The sequence below is a fragment of the Macaca fascicularis genome, chromosome 7 (assembly GCF_037993035.2).
Source record: "Macaca fascicularis isolate 582-1 chromosome 7, T2T-MFA8v1.1".
Classification (NCBI taxonomy): Eukaryota; Metazoa; Chordata; class Mammalia; order Primates; family Cercopithecidae; genus Macaca; species Macaca fascicularis.
Window position 1 is genome coordinate 8225332 of NC_088381.1, and position 15205 is coordinate 8240536.

At 41.7% G+C, this 15205-nt stretch overlaps 1 protein-coding gene and 1 pseudogene across 5 annotated transcripts in view; both read left to right on the plus strand.

Annotated features, from left to right (window-relative positions):
- The window catches only part of ENTREP2 (endosomal transmembrane epsin interactor 2), a 446665-nt gene that overhangs the window by 326762 nt on the left and 104698 nt on the right, over positions 1-15205 (plus strand). The window lies entirely within an intron of this gene.
- Positions 13595-15174, plus strand: LOC102127426 (DDB1- and CUL4-associated factor 6 pseudogene; annotated as a pseudogene).

The following is a 15205-nucleotide window of genomic DNA, read 5'->3' on the forward strand; positions in this document are numbered from 1 at the left end:
CTGTTCATATCCTTTGCCCACTTTTTGATGGGGTTGTTTTTTTTTTTTCTTGTAAATTTGTTTGAGTTCTTTGTAGGTTCTGGATATTAGCCCTTTGTCAGATGAGTAGATTGCAAAAATTTTCTCCCATTCTGTAGGTTGCCTGTTCACTCTGATGGTAGTTTCTTTTGCTGTGCAGAAGCTCTTTGGTTTAATTAGATCCCATTTGTCAATTTTGGCTTTTGTTGCCGTTGCTTTTGGTGTTTTAGACATGAAGTCCTTGCCCATGCCTATGTCCTGAATGGTATTACCTAGGTTTTCTTCTAGGATTTTTATGGTTTTCGGTCTAACATTTAAGCCTCTAATCCATCTTGAATTAATTTTCATAGAAGTAGTAAGGAAAGGATCCAGTTTCAGCTTTCTACTTATGGCTAGCCAATTTTCCCAGCACCATTTATTAAATAGGGAATCCTTTTCCCATTTCTTGTTTTTGTCAGGTTTGTCAAAGATCAGATGGCTGTAGATGTGTGGTATTATTTCTGATGGCTCTGTTCTGTTCCATTGGTCTATATCTCTGTTTTGGTACCAGTACCATGCTGTTTTGGTTACTGTAGCCTTGTAGTATAGTTTGAAGTCAGGTAGCGTGATGCCTCCAGCTTGTTCTTTTGGCTTAGGATTGTCTTGGCAATGCGGGGTCTTTTTTGGTTCCATATGAACTTTAAAGCAGTTTTTTCCAATTCTGTGAAGAAAGTCATTGGTAGCTTAATGGTGATGGCATTGAATCTATAAATTACGTTGGGCAGTATGGCCATTTTCACATGTTGATTTTCCTATCCATGAGCATGGTATGTTCTTCCATTTGTTTGTGTCCTCTTTTATTTCACTGAGCAGTGGTTTGTAGTTCTCCTTGAAGAGGTCCTTTACATCCCTTGTAAGTTGGATTCCTAGGTATTTTATTCTCTTTGAAGCTATTGTGAATGGGAGTTCATTCATGATTTGGCTCTCTGTTACTGGTGTATAAGAATGCTTGTGATTTTTGCACATTGATTTTGTGTCCTGAGACTTTGCTGAAGTTGGTTATCAGCTTAAGGAGATTTTGGGCTGAGACCATGGGGTTTTCTAAATATACAATCATGTCATCTGCAAACAGGGACAATTTGACATCTTCTTTTCCTAACTGAATACCCTTTATTTCTTTCTCTTGCCTGATTGCCCTAGCCAGAACTTCCAACACTATGTTGAATAAGAGTGATGAGAGAGGGCATCCCTGTCTTGTGCCAGTTTTCAAAGGGAATGCTTCCAGTTTTTGCCCATTCAGTATGATATTGACTGTGGGTTTGTCATAAATAGCTCTTATTATTTTGAGATACGTTCCATCGCTACCGAATTTATTGAGAGTTTTTAGCATGAAGGGCTGTTGAATTTTGTCAAAGGCCTTTTCTGCATCTATTGAAATAATCATGTGGTTTTTGTCTTTGGTTCTGTTTATATGCTGGATTACATTTATTGATATGTGTATGTTGAACCAGCCTTGCATACCAGGGATGAAGCCCACTTGATCATGGAGGATAAGCTTTTTGATGTGCTGCTGGATTCAGTTTGCCAGTATTTTATTGAGGATTTTTACGTTGATGTTCATCAGGGATATTGGTCTAAAATTCTCTTTTTCTGTTGTGTCTCTGCCAGGCTTTGGTATCAGGATGATGTTGGCCTCATAAAATGAGTTAGGGAGGATTCCCCCTTTTTCTATTGATTGGAATAGTTTCAGAAGGAATGGTACCAGCTCCTCCTTGTACCTCTGGTAGAATTCGGCTGTGAATCCGTCTGGTCTTGGACATTTTTTGGTTGGTAGGCTATTAATTATTGCCTCAATTTCTTTTCTTTTTTTTTTGAGACGGAGTCTCGTTCTGTCGACCAGGCTGGAGTGCAGTATCTGGATCTCAGCTCACTGCAAGCTCCGCCTCCTGGGTTTACGCCATTCTCCTGCCTCAGCCTCCTGAGTAGCTGGGACTATAGGTGCCCGTCACCTCGTCCGGCTAGTTTTTTGTATTTTTTAGTAGAGATGGGGTTGCCTCAGTTTCAGAGTCTGCTATTGATCTATTCAGGGATTCAACTTCTTCCTGGTTTAGTCTTGGGAGACTGTAAGTGTCCAGGAAATTATCCATTTCTTCTAGGTTTTCTAGTTTATTTGCGTAGAGGTGTTTATAGTATTCTCTGATGATAGTACCATTGTATGCACACATGTACACACAGATAGTAATGTCCATTGGTCTATTTCTGGACTTTTTATTCATATTCATTCAACATTCATATGTCTGTTTATTCATATCCCAGAAGAATACCACGTGAATTACCTTGACTTTATAATCTATTTTTATACATGGTAGGACAAGTTCTACCCCTAACCCCATCCCAGACTTTTTTTTTTGAGACGGAGTCTCACTCTGTCACCCAGGCTGGAGTGCAATGGTGCTATCTTGGCTCACTGCAAGCTCCGCTTCCTAGGTTCACAACATTATCCTGCCTCAGCCTCCTGAGTAACTGGGACTACAGGTGCCTGCCACCACGCCTGGCTAATTTTTTATATTTTTAGTAGAGACGGAGTTTACCATGTTAGCCAGGATGGTCTCGATCTCCTGACCTCGTGATCCACCTGCCTCAGCCTCCCACAGACTTTTAATCTATTTCTTTAAAATGTTCTCGCCTGGTTTTAAATGTTTAGTCTTCTAGATGCACTTTGATTTTCTTTTGCCAAGACTTGGATAGAACGGATTTGAGATTTGAATTGGCATCATATTAAATTTGTAGATTACTTTGAGGGAAAATTAAAACATCTAAACAATACCATGTCTTTCCATTCCAGAACATACAGTGTGTGCTTTGGTTTATCCAAATTCTTTCCAACTTCTTTGCTCCAGTTTTTGTTTTTCTTTAGGATACCTGGTACATTGCCATATGTTTGTGTGGTGATTGTGTGTTTTCCTCTGCGTAATTTAAGATTAGCTAGTGTTCTCTGCATAAAAATGATATCTAAACTAGATCAATCTTTTATTCTGGGCTCTTAGCTCTTCCCCTTCCTGCTAACAGGGTTTTTTTGTTTTTTGTTTTTGTTTTTGTTTTTTGGTGCCTTTTCAGTCATCATCTGTGCATATTTTTGTTTATGGATTTTTTTTTTTTTTTTACACACATGGGCTACTCACGTGGATTTTGTTAGTCAACCATGTAGCCTGGTGACATTTTCACATCAGCACATGGAGGTCTTCTCTGCTGTTAAACAGAGAGTAGCAGATAATTCCACTGGATGGATGTGTGGTAATTCATGTAACCACCCCTTAATGAAGGATAAGTTTAACATGTTTCTAGTCTTGTGCTAAAATGAACATGGCAAATAAATTTTTTTTTTTTTTTTGAGACAGAATTCTCTGTTGTTTCCCAGGCTGGAGTACAATGGCGCAATCTTGGCTCACTGCAACCTTCATCTCCTGGGTTCAAGCGATTCTCCTGCCCCAGCCTCCTGAGTAGCTGGGATTACAGGTGCCCGCCACCATGCCCAGCTAATTTTTTTTTTTTTTTCGTATTTTTAGTAGAGATGGAGTTTCACTATGTTGGCCAGGCTGGTCTCAAACTCCTGACCTCAGGCGATCTGCCTGCCTCGGCCTCCCAAAGTGTTGGGATTACAGGTGTGAGCCACCACACCTGGCCTTTTTTTTTTTTTCTGTTGCTTAGGCTGGAGTGCAGTGGTGCCATCACAGGTCACTGCAGCCTCAACCTCCCTGGGCTCAGGTGATCCACCACAGACTCCCAAGTAGCTGGGACTACAGGCACGTGCCACCACACCCAGCTAACTTTTTTTGTACTTTTTGTAGAGAGTTTCACCATGTTGGCCAGGCTGGTCTCAAACTCCTGAACTCAAGCTATTTACCTGCCTTGGCCTCCCAAAGTTCTGAGATTACAGGCATAAGCCCGTGGGCCCGATTGAATAGTATTCTTTGTACATATTCATTACTCAGCAGATACTGAGTGGCTATTGCTGCCACTTGGGGAACTGGCCTAGGTGCTGAGGGTGGAGCAGTGAACAAGGAAGGAATGCAAACAGATCTAGAGAAAAAAATCACTAAGACCGTCCCTGCAGTCAGAGCATGAGTGCACTTTAAACTCAGAATCTTATTCCTAAATTGCTGTCCAAACGTGAGGCACCCTTTCACACCCTTGCCAGCGGTCTGAGCCTGTGCCCGATTACCCAGATCCAAACTTGTGTGTTGTCAGAATTGTTTTTGTCTTCACCAATCCGGCAAAGTTGTACAATTTTATGTAATTTACATTTCTTTAATTAAAAGTGAGGTTGAGCATCTTTATGTTTGTTTATAAGTTGCTTATATTTATCTCTTAACTGCCACTTCACCTTTGTTACCTATTTTACTGTTACATTGTTGTTTTTATAATTTATATATATATATATATATATATATATATGTACTTATGTTAAGGAAACTGGCCATTGTTATATTGGTTGCAAATATATATTTTTTAATAGTTTGTTATGCATCTTTTGACTTTTTGAATGGCATTCGTTGTGTGGGTATTTTCTGTACTCACATTGGTTGTATTCATTTACATATTTTAACCCTTTTGTTTGCTGGGTTATGTGTTTTTCCTAGAAAAGCCTTTCCCACTCCAAGATTATAAATAATGTTCTACTATCCCCTCAGTATTTTAGGGTTTTATTTTTTAAATATTTATGTGTTTTATCAATCTAGGATTTATTTTGTTTTAAATGTTAATATACTTTTATAGTTTTCTAAAATATACATATGAACTTCCCATGTTTCAAATTTAGTCCTAGGTATTGTAAGTCTTTTCTTGCTCTGATGGATGCCTGTTTTAATTATTATTTTATACTGAAGAGGCTTCTTGCCGCATGTAAGACTTTTCGCAGTTTTTTATTACTTGCATCGACCTGTACAAGCAGTTGAATGTACGCCTGAATCTTTGATACCATAGTTTGTCAGAGGAAATTATATTTTCTTCTGCTTTCCAGTATCTGTACGTCTTGTTTTGTTGTTCTGTGTAGTTGCTGTGGCAAAAACTGTTAAAATAACATTGGATAATGATGTTTCGTTAAAGTAACATTAGATGATGGTGTTTCATCACCCACCTCTTGCTCCTGAGTTTAATGAGAAGCTCTTAGTGACCCACCACCAAGCGCACTGCTGAGAGACGGTTTCTATTAGCAAATCTCCCCATTTGCTGAGCTTCGTAGAAGGACACAGGACAGCAGACCCAGCAGGGACAGCATCTTCACATCACTGGGAGGTCCCATAGCTCCATTTCCCTCTCACCCACATGCAGTGTTCACTGCCTGCGTGGGGGAGACTCTCACTGAGAAGCCACAGTTCACTTTTCCATCAGCTGTTTTTACAATGCTTTTGTCTTCACGGAGGCCCAAGGCCTGCAGGCCACCACACTGCTTCCCCGATCCAGGCATCCTCCCTAGCACAGGAGATGGCCACAGCCTTCCATATCCATCTCAACACTGCAGTGTCCGAGAAGAGGAAGCAGTGACATGAGAGGACAGAACTTTTGGGTCATTTTTCCAGGCACACATGCGTCAGCCCAGACCCGATGTTACCCTTCACTCACATCAAGGATTTACAGGGAAAAGGGTTGATTAACACTGGAATTTTTTAATACCCTTGTTTTATTCCTGGCTTTCACAGGATTGCTCCTAATGGGTTACCATTTAGAGTAATGTCTGCCGTCAGCTTCTCCCTTTATTAGTGGGAGGTATTCGCTTCCTTCCTGGCTTTCTAAGATTTTTTTTTTAATCAAGATGCATGTAAATTTTATCACCATCCTTTTAACATCTGTGAAGATGATCATATGGCTTTCCTCCTTTAGTTTATTAATGTAGTGATTTGCATTAATGGATTTCCTAACGCAGAATCACTTTGCATTGCAGAAGTAGGCAATGGTCCTGGTGCTTTGAAGGTATATATTAGGCTGCATTCACTTTGTTAATATATTATTTAAGAATTTTGCATCAAAATTAAGAAATGAGATAACCTACAGTTTACCTTGAGGTGCCCTCTTTGTCCAATTTCATCTTAGAATTATGCATACTTTAAAATGAAAGTGGAAGAATTTGATTTGACTTATGCTCTGAAACAGTTTATATAACCTGGGAATTATCTAGGTTTATTTTAATTTGGGGGAGGTAATTTGACTACTTTTAACATTTTTTCCCATGGTCATTATGTTATTCGTGTTTTATTTCTTTTTGGGGATCATTTTTGTTAATATCTTTCTAACATTGTATATTTCATCTGGTTTTTCCAATTTATTGTTATAAAGCTACAGATAATATTCTTTTACAGTTTAAAAATAAACATTTAGCAAATCTTTAGAGATTCAAAGTAGATGAATGGTTGCCTAGAGCTGGGGGTCTTGGGAGGAAATGGGGAATTTGAGGAAAGGGTTGACTATGTATGTTTTTATTTTATTACCCCTTTCTACTTTCTTAATGCATATATTGTTACTTTTCCACCTTTTATAGTTGAGTAACAGTAATAATACTGTATAGATTGGCGTTATTAACACACAGTACTCTTGTGGACTGAGTTCCACTTGGTTTGTAATTTTCATTTTTGCTTTTCTCTTTAACCTGAATCATCGCTAAAACTGATGTTCTTAACTTTTTAGGTAGTTAGACTTTTTGGTTTTTTACTTTCCTTTTACTGTTAATTTCTAATTTCATTGCATGAGAGCATGTGGCCCCTAATTTCTACTTTTTACAATCCACTAAAATTTTCTGTAACTTTGTATAGGAATAGTTTTTAGATGTATTTTGTGGGTTTTTGTTAAATACAACAAAACATATATTTCCAGCTTGTTGGGATCAAAATGTATTCACATATTTGTGTGTCTGTGTGTGTGTTCGTGGCGAGAGAGCTTCTTACAACATAAGCTCAGCCATGTGCTTCCCCCTGGACGCAGAGCGCTATCCAGCGTCCTCACCGTGGCCTGTGAGTGCCTACTTTCATCTGGCCCCTCCAGCTTCACTAGCCTGCAGTGGAACACCCGGGCGCCCCGTCCCTGCCTTGCCAGCTGTGCTGGAATCTCAGGGTCTTTCTACTTCAGGCTGCTCCTGCACGCTGCACCACCGCTGTTCTTCCTGCCAGCTGGTCTCTCTAGGTGGCTCCTTCTGGACCTGTAGATTCCAGAGTCAGTGGGACATCCATGGAAGGGCCTTCCCTCAGCCCTCTGTCCAAGGGGCTCCCCACCTCTGTGGTTCTGTGTCTGAGCATTCTGTCTCTTTGTCTCCAAGCCCTGACATTTCCCCATCATTCCCTACGTGGCAAAGCAGCACAAGGGAGAAGGCCGTGTCTGTGCTGCACCTTGTCCCACATCCAGGGCCTGGCGCCATTCCTGGAGGGGAGCGCGTGAGTGAACCAGTGAGTGCCTCCCAACTGTTCCTGTCTGAAGAGCCCCTTAGGAAATTAAAAAGCCATTTTGGGATTTCAAGCAAACATGCTATTTCACTTAAATTAATTAGAAAAGAGCATTATTCATTTTCAAATGCCCCTTAAAATGCCTCATTATGTTTTCATTTGAGGCTCCATGTGCATTAAAATATGACAGCAACAAAACTTTCTTTAAAAAATGGATTTTAAAAAAATATATATGCTTTTTAATTTAAACAATTATTTTGGCCAGGTGCTCACGCCTGTAATCCTAGCACTTTGGGAGGCCAAGGCAGGCAGATCACTTGAGGTCAGGAGTTGGAGACCAGGCTGGCCAACATAGTGAAATCCCATCTCTACCAAAAAATATAAAAATTAAGTGGGAGTGGTGCCATGCACCAGTAATCCCAGCTACTTGAACTGCGGGCAAGGGGGCGCAGAGGGTACAGCAGAGGTTGCAGTGAGCCAAGATCGTGCCACTGCACTCCAGCCTGGGTGACAGAGTGAGAACATGTCTTCAAATAAGTAAATCATACAAATACAAATAAAACAGTTTTTTAGAGACAAGGTCAAGGGTCTCACCTATTGCCCAGGCTAGAGTGCAGTGGTACAGTCATAGCTCACTGTAGCTTCATACTCCTGGGCTCAAGTGATCCTCCCACCTCACTCTCCCGAGCAGCTGGGACTACAGGTATGCACCACCACACCCAGCTGATTTTTAAATTTTTTGTAAGGGTGGTGGTGGTGGTCGGGGACGGGTCTCGCTGTGTTGCACAGGCTAGCCTTGAACTCCTGGCCTCAACTGATCCTCCTGCCTTAGCCTCCCAAAGCACTGGGAAATAAACTGATTTTTAATGACCCAATTATTTCAGTTCATTCTGCAGAAGTTTGGGATTTCCCATCATACTTTTCTTACTGTATTTTTAAATGAAAGCATAACAGAGGATGCTTTTAAAATGCAATTTAATGTAGTATAATGCATTTTATGGCTTGATGAATATTTGCTTTTAAATGAATAGACACTATTTTCCCTTTCTTTTAAAATATGAAATAAAATAGTAATAGATTCTCATTGTAAAAGATGCGAGAAATACACAAACTGGAGCAAAACAAAGTCTCCCTCCTCTCTCTGCCTCCTACTCCCTACCACACAGGCAATTGCTTGATGATGTATCCAGTTTTTATGTATGCACATATAGATTTATGTACCTGTGTGTGTACACATAGTCACACAACTTTATAGTTTTATTTTTAAGCAAATATGCTTATACTGTATGCATTTGTCTGCAATGTTTTCCCTACTCAAAGTTCCATATCATACATTGCTGTATATCTAGGGGACTGCTTCATCTTTGAAAGGCGGCAGAGAGTACTTTACCCCTGCTGAGAAGCAGTTAGCCCATCCCCTCTGTTTTACTATTGCAGGCCTGACCTCAGTGAATTCTTTTTCTTCTGGTAAATTTAGATATTGTCAGGCACTAATTTCATTATAAAGAAAACAAACAAAATCTTCATTATGATAGTATTGAGTGAATTAAAGTATTTTTCCTACTTAGTATCGTCAAAGAAACTAGAGATTTGGGTGGAAAATTCCATTAAAGGTACATATTTAACACATTTTAATATATGTTTGGACATAAGCTTAAAATGTGCTCTTTGATATTTGTATACAAACCTAATACTGACTGCTGCACGTTGACGATGATGATAAGATGGTCGCTAACTTTCCTGAGCCCTTGCTGTGTGCAGGGCGCTGCTTGAGCACACTCCATACGTTCATTCATTTACTTCTGACAGCTATGCCTGGGAGACAGCTAGGGAATCTGAGACCTTGGGAGTTAGGTAGCTCTTCCAAAGTCATGCAGCTGGCAGGTGCTGGCATGAGATTCCAACCTGCGCTGTTAGCCACTCGCAAGTCATTACATTCTGGCTTTACAGTGCATCTTAGTCTGTCGTGTGCTGCTATAGCAGAATACCACAGACTGTGTAATTTATTTTTCATATTTTGGGAGGCCAGGAAGTCCAACATTGAGGGGTCAGCATCTAGCCAGGGCCTTTTTGCTGCATTATCCCATGGCAGAAGGTGAAAGGACAAGAGAGGGCCAAAGAAAGAGCAAGATGTTGAACACACAGCCAATCAGCATTAATCCATTCCTGATGGTGGAGCCCTCCTGACCGAAGCACCTCCCATAGGCCCTGCCTCCCAATGCTGTTGCATTGAGGATTCAGTTTTCCTTTTCTTTCTTTCTCTCTTTCTTCCTGAGACGGAGTTTCGCTGTTGTTGCCCAGGCTGGAGTGCAATGGCGCGATCTCGGCTCACTGCAACCTCCGCCTCCTGGGTTCAAGCGATTCTCCCGCCTCAGCCTCTCAAGTAGCTGGGATTACAGGCATGCGCCACCAAACCCGGCTAATTTTTTTGTAGTTTTAGTAGAGACGGGGGTTTCTCCATGTTGGTCAGGATGGTCTCGAACTCCTGACCTCAGGTGATTCGCCCGCCTCGGCCTCCCAAAGTGCTGGGATTACAGGCATGAGCCACCGCGCCCAGCCAAGGATTAAGTTTTCAACACATGCTTTATGGGGAGCTCTTCAAACGATAGCACAGAGGACTTTAACTCCAGAATTATACCAACAATTAGAAGGAGAGCATGAGAAGCACCAGACAGTGGAGGGAAGGAATATATCTTATTTATTTTTGGGAAAAGTCATTCTTTGAATAATAAGAGAAACTGTCCCATACAGAGAATTTTAAGGAACGTAAAGCAGAGATTGTGTGTCACAACAAAGAGAGGCAAAACTAATGTGTAGTTTTGTATGAAGTGTGAGCGCTTCCTTGCTGGCCATGCCAAGCATGTAAACGGGAAAAGTATTTTTTCCTGTAAGTAAACAATAAAATGATTTCTGTTGTGCTTACCCATTATTACACCAGTGTTTTTCTGACCCTAAGTCCTTTTTAATTAGATTCATCACACTGCAGGGACAACATGATATATCCTTGTCAGCTGTGTATCCTTGAAAGCCTGGTTAGCCTTGATCCCAGCTGTGTCTGTGATCTGCACACTAATCAAATGTCTCTCTCGACTCGCTCCAGGCTTTGTGGATACACGTATTTACCTATGTCCCCTCAAATTAAAGAGGGGTGTCCCTGGGAGATCTGACACCTGGCTGAGGGTTTTGATGGAAACTGATTGCTGCCTTCTGCCTCCTTGTCTGTTTATGTTTCTGATTGGTGAACTTGACCTCAGCCTCTTCCCTGGTGTGTGTGCCTCAAGTATGATGCATGGTTTCCGGGAGGTGAAGGCCAGAATGCAGCCCTTTTTCTAAAAGTAATTAGCAAAGGACTTTTTATACAACCCAGGGGAACAGGTGTTAAAAAGAAATACAAGCATTTGGTGGCAAGGGAAGGAGGCATGATGAGTTTGGTTTTTGTAATTTTCACCTTACCCTTATTTCCAAGTCTGCCTGAGGCATGTGTAAGGGATTATGGTTCCCTCCCCTCGTGTGGCATCAGCATCTCCCGAAGCAGGAATGTGCTGGAGCTGCCTTGTGTTGGCTTGAGAGAGTGGCTTATTAAAAGGTTAGTTTTTTTTCAAAAAACAAAACAATTTTATGTCTCTTTATTGACATGTAAGTCATTGATATGGTTTGGATGTATGTCCCCACCCGAATCTCATATTCAATTGTAATCCCCAGTGTTGGAGATGGGGCCTGGTGGGAGGTGATTGGATCCTGGAGTGGTTTCTCATGGTTTAACACCATCCTTCTTGGAGCTGTCGTCGTGACAGTGAATTCTCATGAGATCTAGCTGTTTAAAAGTGTGTAGCACCTCCCTCCTCTCTGTCTGGCTCCTGCTTTGGCCTTGACAGTGAATTCTTATGAGATCTAGCTGTTTAAAAGTGTGTAGCACCTCCCTCCTCTCTGTCTAGCTCCTGCTCTGGCCGTGTAAGACATGCCTGCTTCCCTTCACCTTCTGCCATGATTGGAAGCTCCCTGAGGCCTCCCTGGAAGCAGATGCCGCCATGCTTCCTGTATAGCCTGTGGAACTGTGAGCCAATTAAACCTCTTTTCTTTTCTTTTCTTTTTTTTCTGAGATGGAGTCTCACTCTGTCACCCAGGCTGGAGTACAGTGGCGTGATCTCAGCTCACTGCAACCTTCCAGGTTCAGGCGATTCTCCTGCCTCAGCCTCCCAAGTAGCTGATACTACAGGCACGTGCCACCATGCCCGGCTAATTTTTTGTATTTTTTTAGTAGAGATGGGGTTTCACCGTGTTAGCCAGGATGGTCTCGATCTTCTGAGCTTGTGATCTGCCCGCCTTGGCCTCCCAAAGTGCTGGGATTACAGGCCTGAGCCACCGCGCCCAGCTCCAGAAGAATACAGTCATGTATCACATAATTCACCCATTTAAAGTGTACTATTCAGTGGTTTCTAATATATTCACTGATGTATGTAAACATCGTTGCAGTCAATTTCACCTTAAAAAGCAACCCTGTACTTTAGCTCTCACTCACCTTCCTTGCCCCCATCCCTGGGCTACCACTAGTCTACTTTCTGTCTTTATAAATTTCCTGTTCCAGACCTTCATATGAATGGAATCACATAATATGTAGTCTTTTATGACTGGCTTCTTTCTTAGCGTAATGTTTTCAAGGTTCATACATATTGCAGCATGTATCAGTACTTCATTCCTTTTATGTCTGAGTAATATTCCATGGTACGGATTAACCACATTTTGTTTATCTTCTCATCCGTCAGTCGACATTTGGGTTGTTTCCACCTTTTGGCTATTATGAACTGTGCTGCTATAAACATTTATATACAAGGTTTTATGTGCACATGTTTTCGTTTATCTTGGGTATATCACTTTTAATGGCAAAAGCCACAATTACTTTTGCGTCAACCTAATACCTCGGAATAGACTTGCCAGGTTACTTGGTAACTCTAGTTGAATCATTTAAGAAAGTGCCAGACCATGTTGCAGAGCCGTTGGTTTTGTTTTGTTTTGTTTTTTTCTTTTCTTGAGATGAAGTCTCACTCTGTTGCCCAGGCTGGAGTGCAGTGGCGTGATCTCGGCTCACTGCAACCTCTGCCTCCCAGGTTCAAGCAGTTCTCTGCCTCAGCCTCCTGAGTAGCTGGTATTACAGGCACCTGCCACCACGCCCAGCTAATTTTTGTATTTTTGGTGGACATAGGGTTTCACCATCTTGGCCAGGCTGGTCTTGAATCCCCGACCTTGTGATCAACCCACCTCGGCCTCCCAAAGTGCTGGGATTACAGGCATGAGCTAACACGCCCAGCTGCTCTTCTTTATCTCGTTTCCTGAGGCAGGAATTAGCTTACTGTTTTAAGAGCTTTCCTTGTTTCTTATGTAAGCATCTAGTGCTATAAATTTCCCTGTCAGTATTGCTTTAGCTGCACTCCACCTATTTTGATATGTTGTGTTTTGTGTCCATTCAGTTCTCTTGATTTTTTCTTTGAGGCTTTCTCTTTGATCCATGAATTATTTAGAACTGTGATGTTTCATTTTAACATGTTTAGAGACTCTCTTTAAGGTAGCAAAGAAAAGCTAAGTTGTGGCCAGGACTTTCATGTTAAGGACAAGCAAGATGACAAGACAATAGATAGCAACCACACAGATATCTTACAGCAAAAAATGGTAAAAGAAGGAGTATACAAAATATCACAACCTGTAAACGGGACCAATCATTATTATAGTGCTTTTGGAAAACAGAAGCTTTCCTTATTATTTTAAATGTTCTATAATGATATCAAGACTACAGAACCATCTGTTTTATGACACTTTGAAAAGATTCAGCCGGGCGCGGTGGCTCAAGCCTGTAATCCCAGCACTTTGGGAGGCCGAGACGGGCGGATCACGAGGTCAGGAGATCGAGACCATCCTGGCTAACACGGTGAAACCCCGTCTCTACTAAAAAATACAAAAAACTAGCCGGGCGAGGTGGCTGGCGCCTGTAGTCCCAGCTACTCGGGAGGCTGAGGCAGGAGAATAGCGTAAACCCGGGAGGCAGAGCTTGCAGTGATCTGAGATCTGGCCACTGCACTCCAGTCTGGGCGACAGAGCGAGACTCCGTCTCAAAAAAAAAAAAAAAAAAAAAAAAGAAAGAAAAGATTCACCGGTTAGGGTCTCCCCTGCCACCTGGCTCAGGCAGAGCCATGTCTCGGGGTGGCTCCTGCCCACACCTGTTGTGGGACATGAGGAAAAGGTCCCTCAGGCTGGAGGACCCGTCCCAGGTGTGGGGCCACTACCTGGGAAGAAGATAATTTATCCAAAGATTAAAACTTGAAGCAACCCTAAATTATGCATGATGGCTGTGTTAATACAGTCTGTTGGAATGACACTGGAGAATATATTTTATCTGGCTCAGATGACACCAGATTAGTAATTAGTAACCCCTACAGCAGAAAGGTTTTGACAGCAATCCGTTCAGGGCACCAAGCAAACATATTTAGTGCAAAGTTCTTACCTTGCACAAATGATAAACAGATTGTATCCTGCTCTGGAGATGGAGTAATATTTTATACCAGTGTTGAGCAAGGTGCAGAAACCAACAGACAATGCCAATTTACGTGCCACTATGGAACTACTTATGAGATTATGACTGTACCCAATGACCCTTACACTTTTCTCTCTTGTGGTGAAGATGGAACTCTTAGGTGGTTTGATACACGCATCAAAACTAGCTGCACAAAAGAAGATTTTAAAGGTGATATTTTAAATAACTGTCCATGTGCTGCCACATCTGTTGCTATTTGCCCACCAATACCATATTACCTTGCTGTTGGTCATTCTTACAGCTCAGTACAAATATATGATTGGCAAGTGCTGGGCACAAGAGCTACAGGGAATTATGCAGGTCAAGGGACTATTGGAATGGTTGCCCGTTTTATTGCTTCCCATCTTAATAATAAGTCCTGCAGAGTGACATTTCTGTGTTACAGTGAAGATGGTCAAGAGATTCTTGTTAGTTACTCTTCAGAGTACATATATCTTTTTGACCCGAAAGATGATACAGCACAAGAACTTAAAACTCCTTCAGTGGAAGAGAGAACAGAAGAGTTACGACAACCACCAGTTAAGTGTTTGAGACTTTGTGGTGATTGGTCAGACACTGGACCCAGAGCAAGGCCTGAGAGTGAATGAGAATAAGATGGAGAGCAGAGTCCCAATGTGTAATGGATGCAGAGAATGTCTGATATGTTGTCAAGATGGTTCAAAGAAGCAAGTGAGGTTGCACAAAGCAATAGAGGACGAGGAAGATCTCGACTCAGAGGTGGAACAAGTCAATCAGATATTTCAGCTCTTCCTGCGGTCTCATCAAGTCCTGATTTGGAAGTAAGTGAAGCTGCAATGGAAGTAGATACTCCAGCTGAACAATTTCTTCAGCCTTCTGCTTCCTCTACAATGTCAGCTCAGGCTCATTCGATATCATCTCCCACGGAAAGCCCTCATTCTACTCCTTTGCTGTCTTCACCAGACAGTGAACAAAGGCAGTCTTTTGAGGCATCTGGACACCACACACATCATCAGTCTGATTCTTCTTCTTCTGTGGTTAATAGCTCAGATCCATGTCACTTGACGAGCAACAGGGTGCATGCAACAGGTGACGCGCTATGCCCATCCATCCATAGCTTTATTGCAATGCATAAACAAAGCGCTCTCACACCTTTCATAGCATTTCATTTTGATTATGGTCTTATAGTCAGTATTTTGTGGACTAAATTACAATAGGTGGTATTGTACACAAAAGG